At 36.2% G+C, this 19,697-nt stretch overlaps 1 long non-coding RNA gene across 1 annotated transcript; it reads right to left on the bottom strand.

The window, feature by feature from the left end:
* On the bottom strand, positions 1–950 carry LOC138884188 (uncharacterized). The gene is made up of 2 exons (XR_011404358.1): positions 841–950; positions 1–383 (listed from the first exon to the last, which is right to left on the bottom strand). It is a non-coding gene; the product is annotated as an uncharacterized lncRNA (long non-coding RNA).
* Between the last annotated feature and the right edge of the window lie 18,747 nt (positions 951–19,697).

The raw sequence follows: 19,697 nt of genomic DNA on the forward strand, positions 1-19,697 counted from the left end.
AGAGAACTTACTTTAAAGATAGCAGAATTATACTCACTTACGGTTTTAAAGTCTTGCAACCTTAAATGTATCCACTCATACCGAGCTTTCGGTAATACCGTAAGTTTTAGGTGGTCATATCGATCCTTCAAATTAATCCATAATTCAAGTGGATCTTTTACTGTTAAATATATTAGTTTTTAACCCTTCATGTAAATGATGGCGAAGGAAAATCATGGCCTTCGCTTTATCCTGATTTGATGCTTCATTTCCTTGTATAATCGTATTTTCAAGACCTTTAGCGTCAAGGTGAATTTCAGCATCAAGGACCCATGATAAATAGTTCTTCCCGGTGATGTCAAGTGCCACAAATTCAAGTTTTGATAAATTTGACATAGTGAAAACTATCATAAAAGATGAATAAGTTAGAGAAATAATTATAATAATAAACAATTAATGAAAACAAAACGATTAAGGTAAAAGAAATGAAAATAGAGCTATATCATGTTAACAATCTACTATTTCATTTTATTCTTGCCATAAAGTAGAAATTATATATTGTTTCATTTCACTTTATATTATTGATATATATATATATATATATATATATATGTTAATAGAATTTAACGTTTTATTAGTTGCAGTGACTAGATAATGTATACACTACATACATATGCATACATTTTTTTTAATGGTATTGTGTCAGGTGTGAAAAACAACATGATAAACAAAAATATGAAAAAGGGAACAACAACATGAATGATGTAAATTATCAAAAATTGCAAAGAAAAATTTAGGTTGTAAGAATTAAGCATATGATATATGTACTGCCATAAATAAAATGATTATAATGATACATACCTCAATAAAATATGGCTCAACTTAGCTGGAGTTAAGAATAAAATTAGAGCTTCGTGCTGATAACGTGTTATAAAATAAAAGCAATTTAGTAAAACATGAACAAGAAATAGAGATAGAGAGAATGAAGAGATTTTCTTCTTCAATTGTGTATTTTTTCCTATCTATTACAAGGCCTTTATATAGGCATAAAAAGTGAAGAAAATATGTCATGGAATATATCATTGAACATACAAATTATGTCATTGAATATGTCATTAAGCATTTTAGATGAAGATCATGGAAAAAGAGTAGACATCCACCATAATGTGATATTCATCATAACAGACACCACATTATTCATTTTAAGTCACATCAGCGCACAATTACTTTGATTAATTAAATTAGGTACCAGACTTTGCTTATCTTTTTCTCTCTTTTCTTTTTCTTTTTCTTTTTCTTTTTCTGTGGTTGCTTTTTATGGTAGGATTTCCTAAAAAACACTCAAATTATGCACCATATCAGGAGAGCAAATAAAGAAATTTTACATATATTTATTAACAAAAAATATAATCCAACAAGTTCTCCTTTACACTACTTTGTCATTAAAGGACCGAGAAACTCAATTTTTGTTAATAACGAAGTCAGTTTCCACAAGCAAATAGCAACTCATTCACTGTTAAAAGAAAATAACCCTAAATGTAGGAGGATAAGTAAGGATAATTGTGATTGCCCATGACGGAGGGCAAGCTGAGGGCGGGTCAAAAAGGACTGACAGACTTCTGAAGAAGGGGTGTATATGTCACCTTAGGCGAATTTCATATCGGAATGTGAGAAGAAAGTGAAGAGTTATATAAGGCAAGAGTTAAGTTTACATGGTACGCCCTCTTTAGGGTTCGAGGCGGCGCTGCCCAAAAAGATAAATTCGTGCGGGCTTAGACCCCAAAGCAGACAATACGTACCATGGGCTTGGATCGTGACAATAATATTTGAAATCATCTTTGCAAAATCTACAAACGATTTTCTTCTTTTTATTCTGAATTTCAAGGGTTTTCTCTTAACCATTAGCAATAGAGGATGTGAGAGAAGCACCAAGAGGCATGACTAATTTTACATTCCAATTAGGGCAATGATCCAATAAGATACAAGGTGCTTAAATGGAGTAATATAAAGAGTGATAATTCATATGGTCGACCGCAATTTGCTTAAATTTGAGAGATAATTGTTCTTGCATATAATAAAATAAAGAATAATGAACGAAAATCTGGAAAAATGACTATAAGATATATCTTCTTTAATTCTGGTAATATATTCTTCTTCCATATTGGAAGTTACCCTTAGGAGATGAAACTATACGGAAAATGAAATACATTTCAGTGTAACAAGCTTAATTTAGAGGAAGCAATTTAAGCCTAAAGCTTGAAGTAGCTAAGTAATAGAACAGTTCTTTGAATTGGAGTTTTTTTTTTTTTTTTTTTTTTGTAATTTATAAAAAAATAAAAGTATGACCAATGACGGTTGCATTGCCTAACTTATGCCTGCGTCAATAAGTTCAATTTCCCATGAAAAACACATGTTAAAATATCTAAGCAGCTACCATTTCAAGCTGCTTCTCTGGCCCAACTTTTTTTTTTAGGTCAAAATTGGTTTCTTTTATCATGAGACATAACATGTGTGTAGGTTAGATATAGTCTTTTCAGCTACGATTTAAGAAAGAATGAAAGATAATATGTGTATATAAATATATACTAGTTTCTATGTACGTGCATCGTGGATCTTTGATCAATTATTTATACGAATAAAAATATTTTTATTAAAACAAAGAAGAAGAAATAATTGTTATAAAGCAATTGGCCTAGATAAAATGCAACTATCTTTTAAATATTGAAAATCAATATTATTTACATTAACATAATACTTAAATTTAAAAAGATTGGATATCATCTGGACCAACAAAAATGATCTATTAATTAATTAAGTTAGTTCGACAGTATTTGTTGCCTGCCTAAAATAAGCTTTGTGAATAAGCAATCCATAATCTCATGTTACAATTTGCTGACCGAGTATCTAGTACCTTAAGATGGAAATTCGGGTAAAAGTGGACTTTTATATTTGCTTCTTCGAATGGGTGTACTTCTACTATAAAAATATGCATTGTGTTTAGACAATATAGTCGTATCTTTGTTTAACCAAAAATTTGAGTCTTTGGTCAAAGCTAAAAAGAAATTCGGGTTACTGATAATCAAGAGACAAAAATAAAATACTTTTGAGAATGATGGTAAAACAACAAATAGTTTTGTATTTCAATGAATTCTCAATAGTCTTCCGTGTCCTTACAAATGATGATACTTCTTTCTTTTATAGGTAATTCTAGGTAAAGGAATGAAGCCTCAGCTTTAATGGTATAATTATGAGTAATAAATGATATTAAATAAGCCGTTATACAATCATTCCTATTAAATACCAATTTTCTAACGTATCAGGTATTTAATAATGAATTTGGACTCCTTTTTGTCATCAGATCTTTGTCTTTAATGCCTTCTAATCCGTTGGCTGTAAATGACTTGAATTGGTACGAGACTCGTATCTGCACTTCGTCTCGTACCTATTTAAATTCCTCTTCCCGTGGTTGTCTCCATCCGTGCCTCTTAGTCAATTGTTGCGCTTTGACCATTTAACCAAACCACGTGTCATGCCACGTCATCTTTAATATAAACTCAGTTTTTTCCCAATACAGATAGTCCCCCCCACTTTGCATTTATTTATCAATTAAATAATTGGGAAGTGGATCTTCATAAAAAAGGAATTTTCGTCACAATTAATGCTTATGACAATATTAACGCCTCAGTAGTCTTTTCCATTTAATGTTCCGCCCATGTGTCATTTTCTGATTGATTATGCTATTTACACCCTTTTTCAAGACTTCTTCATTCTCACTATTCACGAAGTGATAGTTGCCTTTATTATAGGCTTTCCATCATTACACTTCTAAGGTTGACGGTTCCCATTATATACATAACTTTTTCTTCCTTTGTCTTCTTCACAAATCTTCAGCAAACACTTTCTTCTTTATTTCTACTTTCTTTCGACTTATCCTTCCTAACAATGTCTTCTTCAAACCCTAACCGTAAAAAAGTTCCAATTCTAGACCAATTCCCCAACGCCCCTGTTAGACACAGAAGAGGCGGAGGAGGTAGGCTTCGAACAGGGTTAGAATCTACTCGAGGCGGCTCCTCTGGTTCTTCTTCAAGGAGTTCTATCCCAAAGGCCCCCTCTTCTAAAAGTAGAGAAATTCTTGATTCTTCTCAAGAACCCTCAGTTGATGAGATAGTTCCCAGCGATTTATCTTTTGAAAGTGACAAAACGTCTCTTCAAAAGCAAATTGCAAATTTAGAAAAAGCCGATACTTACCCTACAATATTAACCGAGCTTACAATCCCCACCATAAGAAAAGATTGTAACTGGAAGGATAGTCTTCGAATGCCAATTCCTTCCCCAAATCAAAGAATTTCCTCCTTTAGAAGTGGGTATTCTTTTGTTTATACTTACCCCTTCACTTTAGGTTTTAATCCTCCGATTGACCCAGTTATTCTTGATTTTTGCCATTTCTTTACAATTTGTTTGGCCCAAATCGGTCCACTAGTGTGGAGAACAGTGGCTTGTTTGAGATACTTATCCTCCAAAGCCAATTTCAATTTCACCTTCTCTCACCTCATTCATTTATACCACCCTAACTTAATACGCCATGGGGTTTTTACCTTAACTGCAAGGAGTAAAAAAGTTCTGGTAAATCCTGAAGATGACAAAGATCGTGGATGGTATATCCGTTACGTTGTTGTTCGTACGGTGGACTTGATTGGCGAAACAAATACTCCCTTCCCTGAGAAGTGGAATTTTGAACGTAGGTTTCCTTTTATTTACCGTACCTACTTTTGAGAATTTCAAAAGAAATTTTGTTTTTAACCTCGTCTCTTCTTGGTTTTTTGTAGCAACCATGGGAGATGTGGAACCTATTCCCAACTTTCGTGGTTGGGTATACTCACTTTTGAAGATTGCTTCTAGGGAACAAAGAACTTGGAAATCGATTTCTTCCTTACATGGCTGGAAGGTCAAAACACATGGTATGCCCCTTTTTATATGTTTTCTTTTACATGTTAAGCATTTTTTCCTCAATTTTGATCATGTATATCCATCCTTTAATCAGGATTTGGCGTTAGAGGAATGACGACTGAAGTAGTTATGGCCATTCGCATGTCTGCGAATGCTACTCTTGATTTGGATAAGGCTCGAGCCTTGCTGCCAAAAAGGAAAGTTATAAAAGAAAGTTCTGAAGAAGAGGAAGGTACCTCCCTAATTACCAGGCCAAGGGTCAGGAGTCGAATAATCATTGATGATGAAATTGAAGACACTCCTGCTCGAACCTCCACCACTGAGCCTGTTTTGATTCATTCTGACGAGGACACCGAACTAAGAGATAATAATGAGTCAATTCAGCATCTTTTTGATAGTGGTTTCGGGAGTGGCGAGCTCGGCCCTGTTTTTGATGAAGCTCATCTTTCCTCATTCGTTCCTATTTCCTCCATTCCTCTGCCAACCGTAAGTATTTCTTTACCAGTTTTGACGACTTCCGTTCTTTTGCCAGTTTCTACCGCTCCTATGTCCGTTCCTGCGTTGGTTTCTACATCTTCTCCTTCCATTCCTATTTCTATATCTTCTCCTTCCATTCCTTCCATTGCTCCTCTTCCCTCTGTTCATCATACAGAGACGGGTTCTAGCAGTGGAAGTATGGCTATGAGAAGTGTTACTCTGGAAGTTCCTGCCAATCATAGCCTCTTGAGAAAGACTGGTAGAGCCGATGTTTGGCTCGAGCCCCTAATTGGAGATATTGAGAAGAAGAAGATGGAGAGCCATAGTTGCTTGACTCTGATGAATGACATAGTTCATTCTACTTTGAAGGTATTTTTCCTCTTCTTACCAACAAGTTTTTTTTCTAATTATCTTCAATCCCTTATTTCTATGAGTTGCCTCTGTAGGCTAACCTCATTGGTACGGAATTAATGGGAAGAATTTTCCTTCTAGAAAGAAAAGCCCGTGAGTCTGAAAAAACTGTCCACGAGGCCGAAGAAATAGCCAGGGGAGCCCAGCTTGAAGCAGCCAATTGGAAAGAACAGTTTGAGAATGCTCAAGGGACCATAGAGGAGTTGCAAGAAAATAAAAACCTCCTGGAGCAGCAAAACCGTGGTTTGACTTCTGAACTGGCAACTGCCAAGGCTTCTTCAAGCCAATTTAAAAGAGACAAAGAGCTTTTGGAATGCTCTTTGTCAGAACAATTATCAAAGTCTAGTGAAGAAGTTAGGGAGCTTAAGACACTTTTGGCTAAGAAAGAAGAGTATGCAAGAGAGTTAGTGCAAAGCTTGACTCAAGCTCAAGCTGACTTACAAACCTCCTCTGACGAGATTCATGCTTTGAAAAGTTCTCATGCCTCTCGTGAACCTTTCCTTGATTCCCATTTAGCTGAGCACCAAATCTTAAAAAACGATCTTGCTATGTGGGAAAAGGAATATGGACTTCTGTAGGAGAACTTCAACATAGAGGTGAGTTGGCTTTCCTAAAATCTCGCCATGATGCTTTGATGGAAGCTGCTCAAGAAGGCTTTGATTTGCAGTCTGAACTGGCCAAAGTCGTAGATACCATCGAGAAAAGTCAACAATCTACTGATACTCCTTCTCATGTACTTGAAGCTCCTGGAACGGAAGAACTTTTAAAAGAAGAAGTGGCTACTGCAGCAATTGGGGTTGCAATTCCTGCTCCCGAGGGTGAAACTTCTGATGTTCCAAACCCTTCAGTGACTAGCTGAAAATGAAACTACTGTAAGGGATCTTTTGATGAAGTCCCCAGTCATCATAATGGGCCATTTGTAAAAAACAAATATTTTGTTGACTAAGTTTGTACTTAGTTTTTTTATATAAAGAAGTTTTATCGGTTCTTCTGTATATTCTATTCTTGCCTATTTATCTAGGACTTATGGAATAGCTTAGCATTTTTGTCCTTTTAAAATGCTTTATGATTCTTCTCATGGATTATCAACAGGAGGCTTATAAAAGAGGGCCCTTTTATTTTATCGACACTTAATGAAGAAGACGTCTCAACTTCATAATGGTATTATAATACGATGAAAGAAATAGGAATACACATGTTTGGTATGAAACAACTTTGGCAAGTTTTTATTCATAAACTTTAAAGTGTTTGACTATTACATGTATTACAATACATCTACAACTTTCTTGTAACTGTTTTTCTTGTAACAGATTTGTACATAACATAGAATAAACAAGGTTTTCTTTTATAACCTGTTTCAATACATAGTCATGACCCTATCTTTATATATTAAGAAGGGTTTGAGAGGTGACTTTGTTTATGAGTTTTGAGAGATGACTCTGTTATTCTCATGCATGCTGAAGACTTCGTAACTTTTATTCAACACCTGTCTCTTTGTGGCCGACTTTTGTTTGATATTCGTATCTGCATTTCTACACGTATCTGCGTACAATATTGTAGTCCCCCAATTGTTTGAGCGGTGAAGTATGAAGCCTCGAGCACTTGTTTATTTCTTCTACTTTGGACCTTTTCCTGAAACAGAAAGATATACGGGACTCGAAGGTGCGATTATAGATGAAGACTGCCTAACTCGTGTGTATTTCCATCAGATTAATTGTAACCCTGGGCTAGGAATTTAAGAATACTCCATTTTGCCTTGCAGGTTGTGACTCATCATTTGGCACGAGTTAGGGTATTTTGCCTAGCATCTAAAATCGTTAGTAAAATATTAATAATCCAAGAGAGAAATTTTAACATGGTGATACCTGACCGTAAGTACTTTCTCAAAAGTAATATCTTTTTAAGTGGACGGCATTCCAATGTGAGGGTAAAACTTTACCGTCCATTGTCTCCAACTGGTATGCTCCTTTTCCCGCAATGTCACGGACTTTGTACGGTCCTTCCCATGTTGGACTTAGCTTTCCTGAGTTGGCAGCCTTTACAGATTGGAACACCTTTTTAAGCACGAAGTCCCCAATTCTGAAAAATCTGAGGTGTGCTTTCCTATTGTAATATCGTTCAATTACTTGCTTTTGTGCTGTCATCCTTATCAATGCAGCTTCTCTTCTTCCTTCAAGTAAATCAAGGTTGACCCGCATCTCTTCATCATTAGATTCCTCCGTTGCCTGATCGTACCGTGTGCTTGGCTCACCTATTTCAACTGGAATTAAGGCTTCCGCACCATAAACCATTGAAAATGGTGTTTCTCCAGTGCCTGTTTTGGTCGTTGTACGATAAGCCCATAATACTCCAGGTAACACCTTAGGCCAATTACCTTTTGAATCTTGTAACCTCTTCTTCAAGTTGTTGATAATGACTTTGTTAGTAGATTCTGCTTGTCCATTACCTACTGGATGGTATGATGTAGATGTTATCCTATTGATCTGCCAACTTTGAAGAAATTCTGTGATTTGAGCTCCAATGAATTGTGGTCCATTGTCACACACGATCTCCTTTGGTGCTCCAAAGCGGCATATTATATTTCGCCATATGAAGTCTTTAACTTCTTTCTCTCGTACCTGTTTAAATTCCCCTGCTTCTACCCATTTAGTGAAATAATCTGTAAGTACTAGTAGAAACTTTACCTGACCTTTTGCTTGTGGAAGTGGACCTACGATATCCATTCCCCATTTCATAAAGGGACACGGGGCTATAACAGGATGTAGTAACTCAGCTGGTCTGTGCATATTGTTGTCGTACCTTTGACATTTATCACATTTGGACACGAAACTGGTTGCTTCCTCTTCCATCTTAGGCCAATAATATCCTGCGCGAATTAACGTTCTTACCAGTGACCGTCCCCCTGCGTGATTCCCACAATGTCCTTCGTGCACTTCTCTCATCACATTCTGTTTGAGAGGGTCCAAGACACCTTGCTAGTGGTCCACCGAACATCTTTCGATAAAGATTTCCTTGATATAAACAATATCGAGCAGCTTTTTTGCGAAGCGCGTGAGCCTTTCCTTTGTCATTAGGCACGGTACCGTGCTGTAAAAAGGCAACAATTTCGTTTTTCCAATCCCATGTTAAATGATTAAAATTTACCTCGTTTTTATCAGATTCGAGAACGGAATGAAATAAATGTATGACTGAAGCATCTGTATTGTTTGCCACGTCTGCTGCGGATGCAAGGTTTGCTAAAGCATCTGCCTCTACATTCTCATCTCTTGGGATCTGCACTACTTTCCAAGTTTGGAATTGCTTTATTAACTCCCGTACCTTTGCGAGGTATTCTTGCATTCGTGACTCTCTGGCTGTATAAGTCCCCAGCATCTGATTAACCACGAGTTGAGAATCACTCTTGATTATAATCTGTGTTATGCCGAGTTCTCGTGCCAATTCTAAACCTGCAATTACAGCCTCATACTCTGCTTCATTGTTAGTTATAGAATGACATTTTATAGCCTGTCTAATAGTCTCACCCGCAGGTGGTACGAGGACTATTCCTAGGCCTGCCCCTTTTACATTAGATGAACCATCAGTGAATAAAACCCAAGTCTCCGGGTTTGCACCATTAAAAACTAGTAATTCTTTTTCTGCTTCTAAATGCATCCCCTGACTAAAATCAGCCACGAAATCAGCTAGTACTTGAGACTTTATAGCGGTCCTGGGTTGATAAACAACTTCATATTCACTTAGTTCTATAGCCCATTTTGCTAATCTTTCTGAAAGTTCGTGTTTATGCAAAATATTTCGAAGCAGAAAAGCAGTAACTACATTAATGGGATGACATTGAAAATAAGGTCTTAACTTTCTAGATGCCATGATCAAAGCTAATGCTAATTTTTCTAGCTGTGGGTATCGTGTATCAGCTTCCAATAAGGACTTACTTACATAATAAATAGGAGATTGTTTACCTTGGTCCTCACGGACTAAAACAACACTCACCGCGACTTCAGATACGGCCAGACAGATGAGAAGTTTTCCCCCCACCTTTGGTTTTGCCAACAATGGTGGTTTTGACAAATAAGCTTTCAAATTTCTAAGGGATTGTTGACAATCTTCATTCCATTCAAAATGATCTTGCTTTTTGAGTGCAGAGAAAAACTTAAAACACCTTTCTGAGGATTTGGAAATAAATCTCCCCAAAGCTGCAATTCTTCCCGTTAATCTTTGTACTTCCTTTTTATTAGTAAGGATATCAGGGATTTCTTCTATTGCTTTGATCTGAGAAGGATTCACTTCAATACCACGGTTAGAAACAAGAAAACCCAAAAACTTACCTGATGCAACTCCAAATGCACATTTTTCTGGGTTGAGTTTCATATTAAATTTTCGCAAAATTTCAAAAGTAATAGATAGATGAGAAATATGATCATGAGATTGCTGGGTTTTGACGAGCATATCGTCTATATATACCTCCATTGTTTTCCCTAAATGTTCTTGGAACATTTTGGTGACCAACCTTTGATAGGTTGCCCCAGCATTTTTGAGACCAAAGGGCATTACTTTATAACAGTAAGTCCCCCTGTCTGTGATGAAAGAAGTTTTTTCTTCATCACCAGGATCCATTTTAATTTGATTATATCCCGAGTATGCATCTAAAAAACTTAAAAGTTCATGACCTGCGGTTGCATCAATTAGTTGGTCTATATGCGGTAAGGGAAAGGAATCTTTTGGACAGGCTTTATTTAAATCGGTATAATCCACACAAACACGCCACTTACCATTTTTCTTGGGTACGACCACCGTGTTAGCTAACCAATTAGGATACTTTACCTCACGGATCGATCCGATTTTTAATAATTTTTGGACCTCATCCTGAATCACCTGGTTCTTGAAAGCACCTTGCTTTCTTTTCTTTTGCTTTATTGGTGTGAAAGAAGGGTCCTCATTGAGTTTGTGAGTCATCACATCCGGTGGTATCCCTTCCGTTCAGGCCATTGCTCAAATAACATCACTGCCTCAAGCTCTTCAACTGTCGTTTGGATGCTTTCATTTTCTTCAGGTTCCTGAATTGTATCAGGCCTTGAGTCCAAATCTATCTTTTCTTGTTCAGCTGAAGTTCGATCTTTTTTACCCTCAGCTGTTTCCTGTAATTGCTATTTTTCTTTATTTACAATGCTCGTACTTGTTACAACGTTGACACTTCTAGCCATCTGCTGATCCCCACGAATTTGGCAAATTCCCCATGGTGATGGGAATTTAATAACCTGATGTAGAGTTGATGGGACATCATCCATATCGTGTATCCATGGTCTTCCCATGATCATATTGTAGGCCATTTCCATATCAACTACCTGAAATTTAGTTTCTTTAACAACACCCGTAGCAAAAGTTGTTAGAATTACCTCTCCTTTTGTTACTACACTTGAATTGTTGAAGCCTGACAAGGTGTGCGCCTTGGGTATCATTTTGTCTTAAGCTTGCATTTCACGTAACACCCTTAGTAATATAATATTTACAAAACTCTCTGGATCAATCAAAACTCTTTTTACGTTAGTATCATGTACAAGTAAAGATATTACCAGTGCGTCATTATGTGGAGTTGTCACTCCTTCAGTATCTGCGTCATCGAACGAAATACTTTCATTTTCTAGGACCTGTCGCACCCGTTTCCCGTGTGTAATTGTTACCTTGGAAACCTTGTTGGAGGCTGTGTAGGTTATGCCGTGAATATCTTCTCCCCCGCTTATGACATTCACTGTCCTCTTGGGTGAAGGAGGTTGTGGTGGCTCTTGCCTGTTTTTCATATAAGCTTGTTTCCCTTTCTCGCTAAATAACTCGGTGAGGTACCCTTGCTTCAATAGATGATCTACTTCACTCTGCAAGAATCTACATTCTGAAGTTTTGTGCCCGTGATCATTGTGGAATTCACACTAATGATCTGGATTGCGTCTATTTGGATTTGACCGCATCTCTTTTGGCCACCGTACCTTATCTCCCATGCTTCTTAAAACAGCTACGAGCTCGGAGGTAGAGACATTAAAATTATATCCGCCGAATCGTGCCTTTAAACTTCTGTCATCATCTCGTGATTCTTTTCTGTTCCGATCATTCCTGAACTTTGAAGAAGAGCCAGAATCCCTGTTCCTCGATTTTTGATCATATTGCTGGCTATCTTATTTCGACCGTGGGTCTTTTCCTGCGGGTCCTATATATGGATCGTACCTGTTTTTACCTGATCTTTTTTCGGTTTCTGATCTTCGGGGACGGCCCCTTTCTTCATGATGAAACTTAGGTATGGTATCTTCTTCAATTCGCAGCTTTGTACTATACCTGTTGTAAACATCATTCCATGTGGTTGCAGGAAATTCTCGAAGACTTTCTTTGAGTCGTCTCGTGGCTTCAGAACTTTTGTCATTTAAATTACTTGCAAAAGCTATAGCAGCCCAATTGTCAGGCACACGAGGTAGAGTCATTCTTTCACGCTGGAATCTATCAACGAAGTTTCTAAGCAACTCCGAATCCCCTTGTTTGATTTTGAAAATATCTTCCATCCTTTTCTCAACCTTTTGTGCTCCCGAATGTGCTTTAATAAAAGAATCTGCAAGCTCAGCAAAAGAATTAATAGAATTTTCAGATAAAAGAGAATACCAGGTTAATGCACCCTTGGTGAGTGTTTCTCCAAATTTCTTGACCAGTACTGATTCAATTTCTTGTTTGGTCAAGTCGTTGCCTTTCACGCCTGTTGTAAATGCAGTCACGTGGTCACGTGGGTCTGTAGTACCATCATATTTCGGGATGTCAGGCATTTTGAATTTTTTCGGAATTGGAAGGGGAGCAGCACTTGGCTTCCATGGTTGTTGTGAGTATTTGTCCATGTCTACTCCTTTTATTACAGGCGGAACTCCAGGGATTTGTTCAATACGCTCATTTTGTTCCTTAATCTGTTTCTGCAAGGTTAGTACTAAATTTTGCAAATATGAATTATTTGAATTACCTGGTCCCCCTTCCTGTGGTTCACTGGGGGTTGCTCCGTTTCCAGAATTATCAAGACCAGAACGAGGATTCTCCAATGTATTATTATTAGGAGTTGGTGTGGGTGGTGCATCAGGCAATCGACTAACAAGTGCTTGAAGAGCTTTGCCGACCTGTGCATCAATTAACTTTTGTAAAACTTCAGTTGTAACTCCTTCAAAGTGTTCAAATTGTTCTTGTTGATCAGCACGGGATTCAGTAATAGGAGTGCCTTCACGAGATTGACGTGGTGAATCTGGAGGAGAGGGAACCACGTCATCTTGATTTTGATGTATTTGATTCTCATGGATTCCCAATGTGTTATTACTGTTATTGTCGGTGTTGTTGTTTGACATGGTGACGACAATGGACAAGATATAGCTTAAAAGAAAAGATTATCAGATTCCCGGTAACGGAACCAATTTGTTTAACCAAAAATCTGAGTCTTTGGTCAAAGCTAAAAAGAAATTCGGGTTACTGATAATCAAGAGACAAAAATAAAATACTTTTGAGAATGATGGTAAAACAACAAATAGTTTTGTATTTCAATGAATTCTCAATAGTCTTCTGTGTCCTTACAAATGATGATACTTCTTCCTTTTATAGGTAATTCTAGGTAAAGGAATGAAGCCTCAGCTTTAATGGTATAATTATGAGTAATAAATGATATTAAATAAGCCGTTATACAATCATTCCTATTAAATACCAATTTTCTAACGTATCAGGTATTTAATAATGAATTTGGACTCCTTTTTGTCATCAGATCTTTATCTTTAATGCCTTCTAATCCGTTGGCTGTAAATGACTTGAATTGGTACGAGACTCGTATTTGCACTTCGTCTCGTGCCTATTTAAATTCCTCTTCCCGTGGCTGTCTCCATCCGTGCCTCTTAGTCAATTGTTGCGCTTTGACCATTTAACCAAACCACGTGTCATGCCACGTCATCTTTAATATAAACTCAGTTTTTTCCCAATACAGATAGTCCCCCCACTTTCCATTTGTAGATAATATTTTTTGAGTATTTCTTTTAACCATTTTGGCTACTCTATCATGACTAAAATTCTGTTGTTGACATTGATCTCTCTTTGAATTACAATACATAGTTTCTGCAAGAAAACATAATGCAATAAACATAGTCCAACATTAGAGATTAACTAATCATGCATTTAATTAAAAAAAAAATTATCATCATTGGAAAACAAATGCATATTAAAAATTATTATTTTAAAAAAATATTCTTCATTTTATGGTGATGTTGTTGTCAAAATATATACGTACAGACCGGCCTTTGAAAATATACTCCTTCACTTATTCGTGGCCACTATAGTAAAGTTTAGTATTGTTGTCAAAAATTTAGCTTAGTGAATTTATGTGTCTCAATCAGTATTTGGTTGCGTTTTGTCAGGCTCTCATAAAAATAATTTCATTTTGTTTCTTCTCTCCAATAATATAGTTTCAATTAAATTTAATTGTCAGTTCCAAAATCTTCTTCTTTAATTAAGCCAGCAATTTCAGTTTTCGAGTTGGACATGTATGGTTAAATAAACTCTATTCGGGATATCTAGAAATATTATCCGAGAGTACTGTTTTTTCTCATCCTTGCACGAAATATTCTTAAAACTTATTTTTTATCTCTTGTCCCTTCACGTACTCCTTTTTTCTCCCTTTTCCAAATAAAAATATATAAAACTAAATTGAGATGACGTAAACTCTCATGTAAATCCTTATCCTCCAATAAAACTTGCCGTTTTGCAATCTTTATCAAACCGCATCAAACCATACCAAACATAATGTCAAAAAGCAAAACTACATTATAGGCCAGCCTCTAAAGATACAACTCCTTTACTACCGTAACGATCTGGCCGGTCGTTTTAAGAGTATTAGCCATGATCCCCTATTTATTGTCCCCTCTGCTTCATTTTATGCTTACTTAACTTGTCGGGTGCTTGGTATCGAGTTCGGGAGAGTTTCAGAGTGGAATGGAACACATTGTCCCTAAGTTTGAAGTTTGAATTGTAAGAGCTGATTGTAGTTTGACCTGGGTGAAGACGACTCCGGAATGGAGTTCCATCGGTTCCAATAGCTCCGTATGGTGATTTTGTTATTAGGGGCATATCTGGATGTTGATTTGGAGGTCCATAGGTTATTTCGGCGTTTTTGGGCGAAAGTTAGAAAATTGGAAGATTTTTGGGAAGTTTGACCGGGAGTGTACTTTTTGATATCGGGGTCGGATTCTGATTCCAGAAGTTCGAGTAGGTCCGTACTGTCAAATGTGACTTGTGTGCACAATTTGAGGTCAATCAGACTTGATTTGATAGGGTTCGACATCAGATGTGGGAGTTAGAAGTTTATAAGTTCATTAAGGTTGAATTGGGATGCGATTCGTGGTTTTAAAGTTGTTTGGGTTGCTGCTTGGAAACTTCAAGGTATATCTGTCAGCGTCCGTACAGCTCGGAGTCCCCCTCCATCCTTATTATGTTGTCTTTTCTTTATTCTCTTAGACTCTTATGTATAGAGACATTTAATATTTTCTTAGAGCTTGTGGCTTGTAACTACCGAGTTTTGGGAGTCGTTTCTTCTCGGAGTTGCAATTTTACTTACATGCAGAGCGATAGTTTTCAGTTATATATTTATCTGTTGATGTTGAATTATTAGTTGTTGTTTCAGTTTTTTTTTTTCCCGTGATTGTTAGGCTTACCTAGTCTCAGAGACTAGGTGCCGTCACGACATCCTACGAAGGGAAACTTGGGTCGTGATAACTACAATAGATTTCCTTGCCTTTAGAGAAAAGTTTAGTAGGATTCTAATTTCACAATCATAGTCATCTAAAAAATTTATCATTATATTCGAAGTTTTAAATTTCAGATAAAATTTAATTTCATAATTGTAGCCAAATAACAATTCTAGTTTAAGTCAAAGTCTCATATATTGGGTAAAATTGTACAACAACAACAACAATAATCCAGTATAATCCCACTTAGTGGGGTCTGGGGAGGGTAGTGTGTACGCAGACCTTACCCCTACCCTGGGGTAGAGAGGTTGTTTCCAAATAGACCCCCGACATCATTTCCTCCAAGAATTTCCCACCTTGCTCTTGGGGAGACTCGAACTCACAACCTCTTGGTTGGAAGTGGAGGTTGCTTACCATCAGAGCAAGCGTGAAATTGCATATATATTTTTAAATATATTTTAGCTTTGGTCGAGAATATTTTTGTCTTTAAATATTGCGGGTTTTAACATTTCCATTTTTTAATAACCAGTTTTTACGAATATAATTTGTAGTCGATTTTTCTTACGCTAGAAGAGTAAAAGTAAATTTATTAATACATTCATATTAAGAAAACTTGATTTTTTAAGGTAATAGAAATCAATCAGAATGGTTTCCCCCTCTCCTTCTTCGTCATTTGTTTTTCTCGAAAAGTAGATGTGATTATAATCCTAAACTATTTTTTGCATGAAAAGTCAAATAACATTAGTAATGAAGTAAGAAAAAAGTAATGAACATAAACTTACACATGGAAGAAGTAAGTAGTCCGTTTTATCTTGGGCTTTTGCTGCAAATATGATTGACAGATTGAGTCCTTTAATTTGTATTGATTCTAAAAATTCAAAGAATCAATACTCATGTCAAAGAGAAATTAACTGAAAAACGGTATCGAAGTATGCTACATAAAACATGCTGAAATTCAATAGAAAAATAACACCTATGGATGAAGGTGGCAGACATGCATCTGTTAGAGATATTAAATTGTATTTGGTTGATTCCTAAGAGAATTCGAACTTGTAAGTCTAAAGAAGTTTTAGTCGCATTGCAAGTTTTATTAGCAAAATACCTAAAGTCACTCAAATTGTATCTACGCACAAATATATTTATCATACAAATTTTATCATTATTATTGGGTATCAATCATATATTGAACAATTATAGATAATAAAGTAGAGACAGTAGAAACTCTATAAAATTATTCTGCATTAGGATTTGTTAGAAATTATAATAGGATATGGGACGAAATAATTAGGCCTTGATAGTGTAGTCACTGTTCTTAATGAATTTAAGCCTCCCAATTTCGTTGCTGTAGGGATTATGGCAGAATTCCTCCAGAATTCTACAAAGCCTCTGCAATCCGAGTTTCAGCAATTAACTTGAATTTCACACAAGAACGAAATAGTTATGAGTTGTAGAAAATAAGTAGAAGAGAAAGAGATGAAAGTTTCAGATAATATCGTTTTGGAGATGAAATAGGTATTTATAATATCTCTAGGAGTCTGTTGGAATTAACAGACTCATCTCTTCATAACAGGCATATTTTAAAAACAATAGCCACCTTCTTTTAAATTTTAAAAAGTATTAAAACGTTTTTTTTAAATTAAAAAGGCTAAAAACATTTTTAATTAATCAAATAATGAGTGGCTAAAATATTAATTCGGGCTACTTAATTGGCCCAATCTTCACTATTAATAATATAGTCAAATTTCAATTTCCCTCCAAAACACCTTCAAAATATTCAAACTATATAAGACAAAGAAATACTTTTAAACACCTCTTCATTTTTTTTTTCCAATAAGGGACAAACAACCTCTTTTCAAATACTCCCATCAAACACTAACTAATCTAAGAGGATTAATCTTACAATATTAGTCCTTATGCAAATCAAATTAAGTGATCTATTTGGTTTTGAAGTCCAAACTTTTAGTTTGGACGTCCTAATGTAGGACTTAGATTAAAGTGTAGTATTTCCAGTTGTGACCTTTTCGTGTAACTTCTAGTGAAAGTTAATGTAAATATTTAAGGGCATAAAAGTTCATTAATATTTTAGGAATATTTTTATCGTTCAATATTTAGTATAAAATATTCGTGCTTTTATATATATATATATATATATATATATATATATATATATATATATATAATTTAATTTGGCCTTTCGTGTAATAGGTTCTTCAGTTGAGATGAATATGTAGCAAGTTCAAATGATAGAGAATTGGTTGCATTTTTTTTGGCAAAATACCTTACCACCTCCCTAAACTTGATATGGATTATTAGTTACAGCCTTAAACTATTTGTGGTCTTAATTATTCCCCTCAAAATGTCCATTTGAGAGCCATTGTCACACCTTCTTTTTTACCCGAAAGGGGATATAAGAGAGTTTTTTCAATTAAAATGATAATAATCGAAACAGGATTATTTATTCAAATTCAGAGTCACCACTTGGGATAATTTATGGTGTCCCAAGTCACCGGATTAAAATCCTGAATCAAGGAAGTTTGACTCTATTTTACAATCCGCGAAACACATAAATCCGGGTAAGAAATTCTGTTAACCCGGGAGAAGGTGTTAGGCATTTCCAAGTTCCGTGGTTTTAGCATGGTCGCTTTAATCACACTTGACTTAATTAAATTATCTAATTACTTATTTAAGAACCTATGTATATTTTCCTTTTTACCGCTTTTAATTAAGAAATTATCCTAAAGCGAGTCACGCGTACGTGTACTCATTTTGTTTGGCGGGTCAAGAATCATGCCACGCATACGCGTCCACAATTAATCACGCTTTATTAATATCAAGAAAGTTTGGTCGAAGTTGCGCGAACGCATACCTCAAATTATTTTTAGAATCATAATTATGTCACGCGAACGTGTACACAATCACGATGATAGATTAAGTCGCGCTTAAAGCAAGCTACGAATATTCATTTTTAGAACCGTAATCATGTCATGCGAACATATACGTAATCACAATAATAAATTCAAAACGCGCCTAAAGGTTTGCCTACCCACGTGCTAGCGGACCTAAACACGCTACTAGCGATATAAACAAGTGATAAAGCAATAAACTAAAGCAATAAAATATTTTAAATCCAAATTCTGATTCTTTTTAAGCCCAGCCATCTACGACCCAATTACACTAATTAGAAGCCATCAATGAATTATCTTTATTTTCTTGCCCTTAATCAACTTAAATAATAGAGTCATAGGCTAATGAACGAACAATGATCCCAAAAGCTAATCAGGAAAGGGCATGAAAGCAACATAAATCTCAACCATACGAACACACTGAGAATCTCAAACCACACGCATCAAAAATTTCTTTTCGTCAAAACTCAAAATACAGGATTGAAGGGAAAGATTAAAGTAAGAAAAGGACCTCGAAGAGTGATAACCTTTTCAACTACAGTAGCAGTGTATGAATATCATTGAAACTGGAATTAAAATTCGACAATAGCACGTCAAATCTACATCGGAATCGCAGACCAAAAATACGAACAAGACCTCAGATGTATTCCAAATCCGGGCTCGAACAACAGACTACAGACCTCAAACAACAACTCCAACTATCGAAAAACTCGTTTCAAATCCACTCCAGTTTGGAAACCAAAACCACAAGAACATCCTAATTTTCAGTATGCGTTTCGAGTTTGAGATACAAAAATGAAGCTAAAGTCAACTTAAAATCAGAAATATAAAGTCAGAATCGAAAGACAAAACAACCACTTTTCTTTAATTAATTTTATGCCCAGATTTTCTTTTTTTTTCCATCTGTTCTTGTGTGTGTGTGTGTCTTGCAGCAGGTTATGATGGAAAAGGAGTGGTTGGCAGGCGACGACTATGGTTGCGTCTAGATCTAGTGCCGCTGGAGGAGTTCCGACGAGTTTTTGGCGGGTTTGGGCGGCTAGTTCGTGGTTCGAAATGGGGAGGGTGTCGGTCTGCTTCTGTTGGTTTGTGCGTGAGAGATGAGGGGATCTCGTTGGGGCGTGCTCGGTGTTGCTACTATGGAGAGGAGGTCCGGCAGCTCAGAAGAATTAGAGGCGTGAGATTCAGGGGGTTTGGTAGAATGGTAAAGGGGTTAGGAGATGAGGTTAGAGGAGACGGCTGGGAGGGGTGG

This window comes from Nicotiana sylvestris, chromosome 12 (assembly GCF_000393655.2).
Source record: "Nicotiana sylvestris chromosome 12, ASM39365v2, whole genome shotgun sequence".
Classification (NCBI taxonomy): domain Eukaryota; kingdom Viridiplantae; phylum Streptophyta; class Magnoliopsida; order Solanales; family Solanaceae; genus Nicotiana; species Nicotiana sylvestris.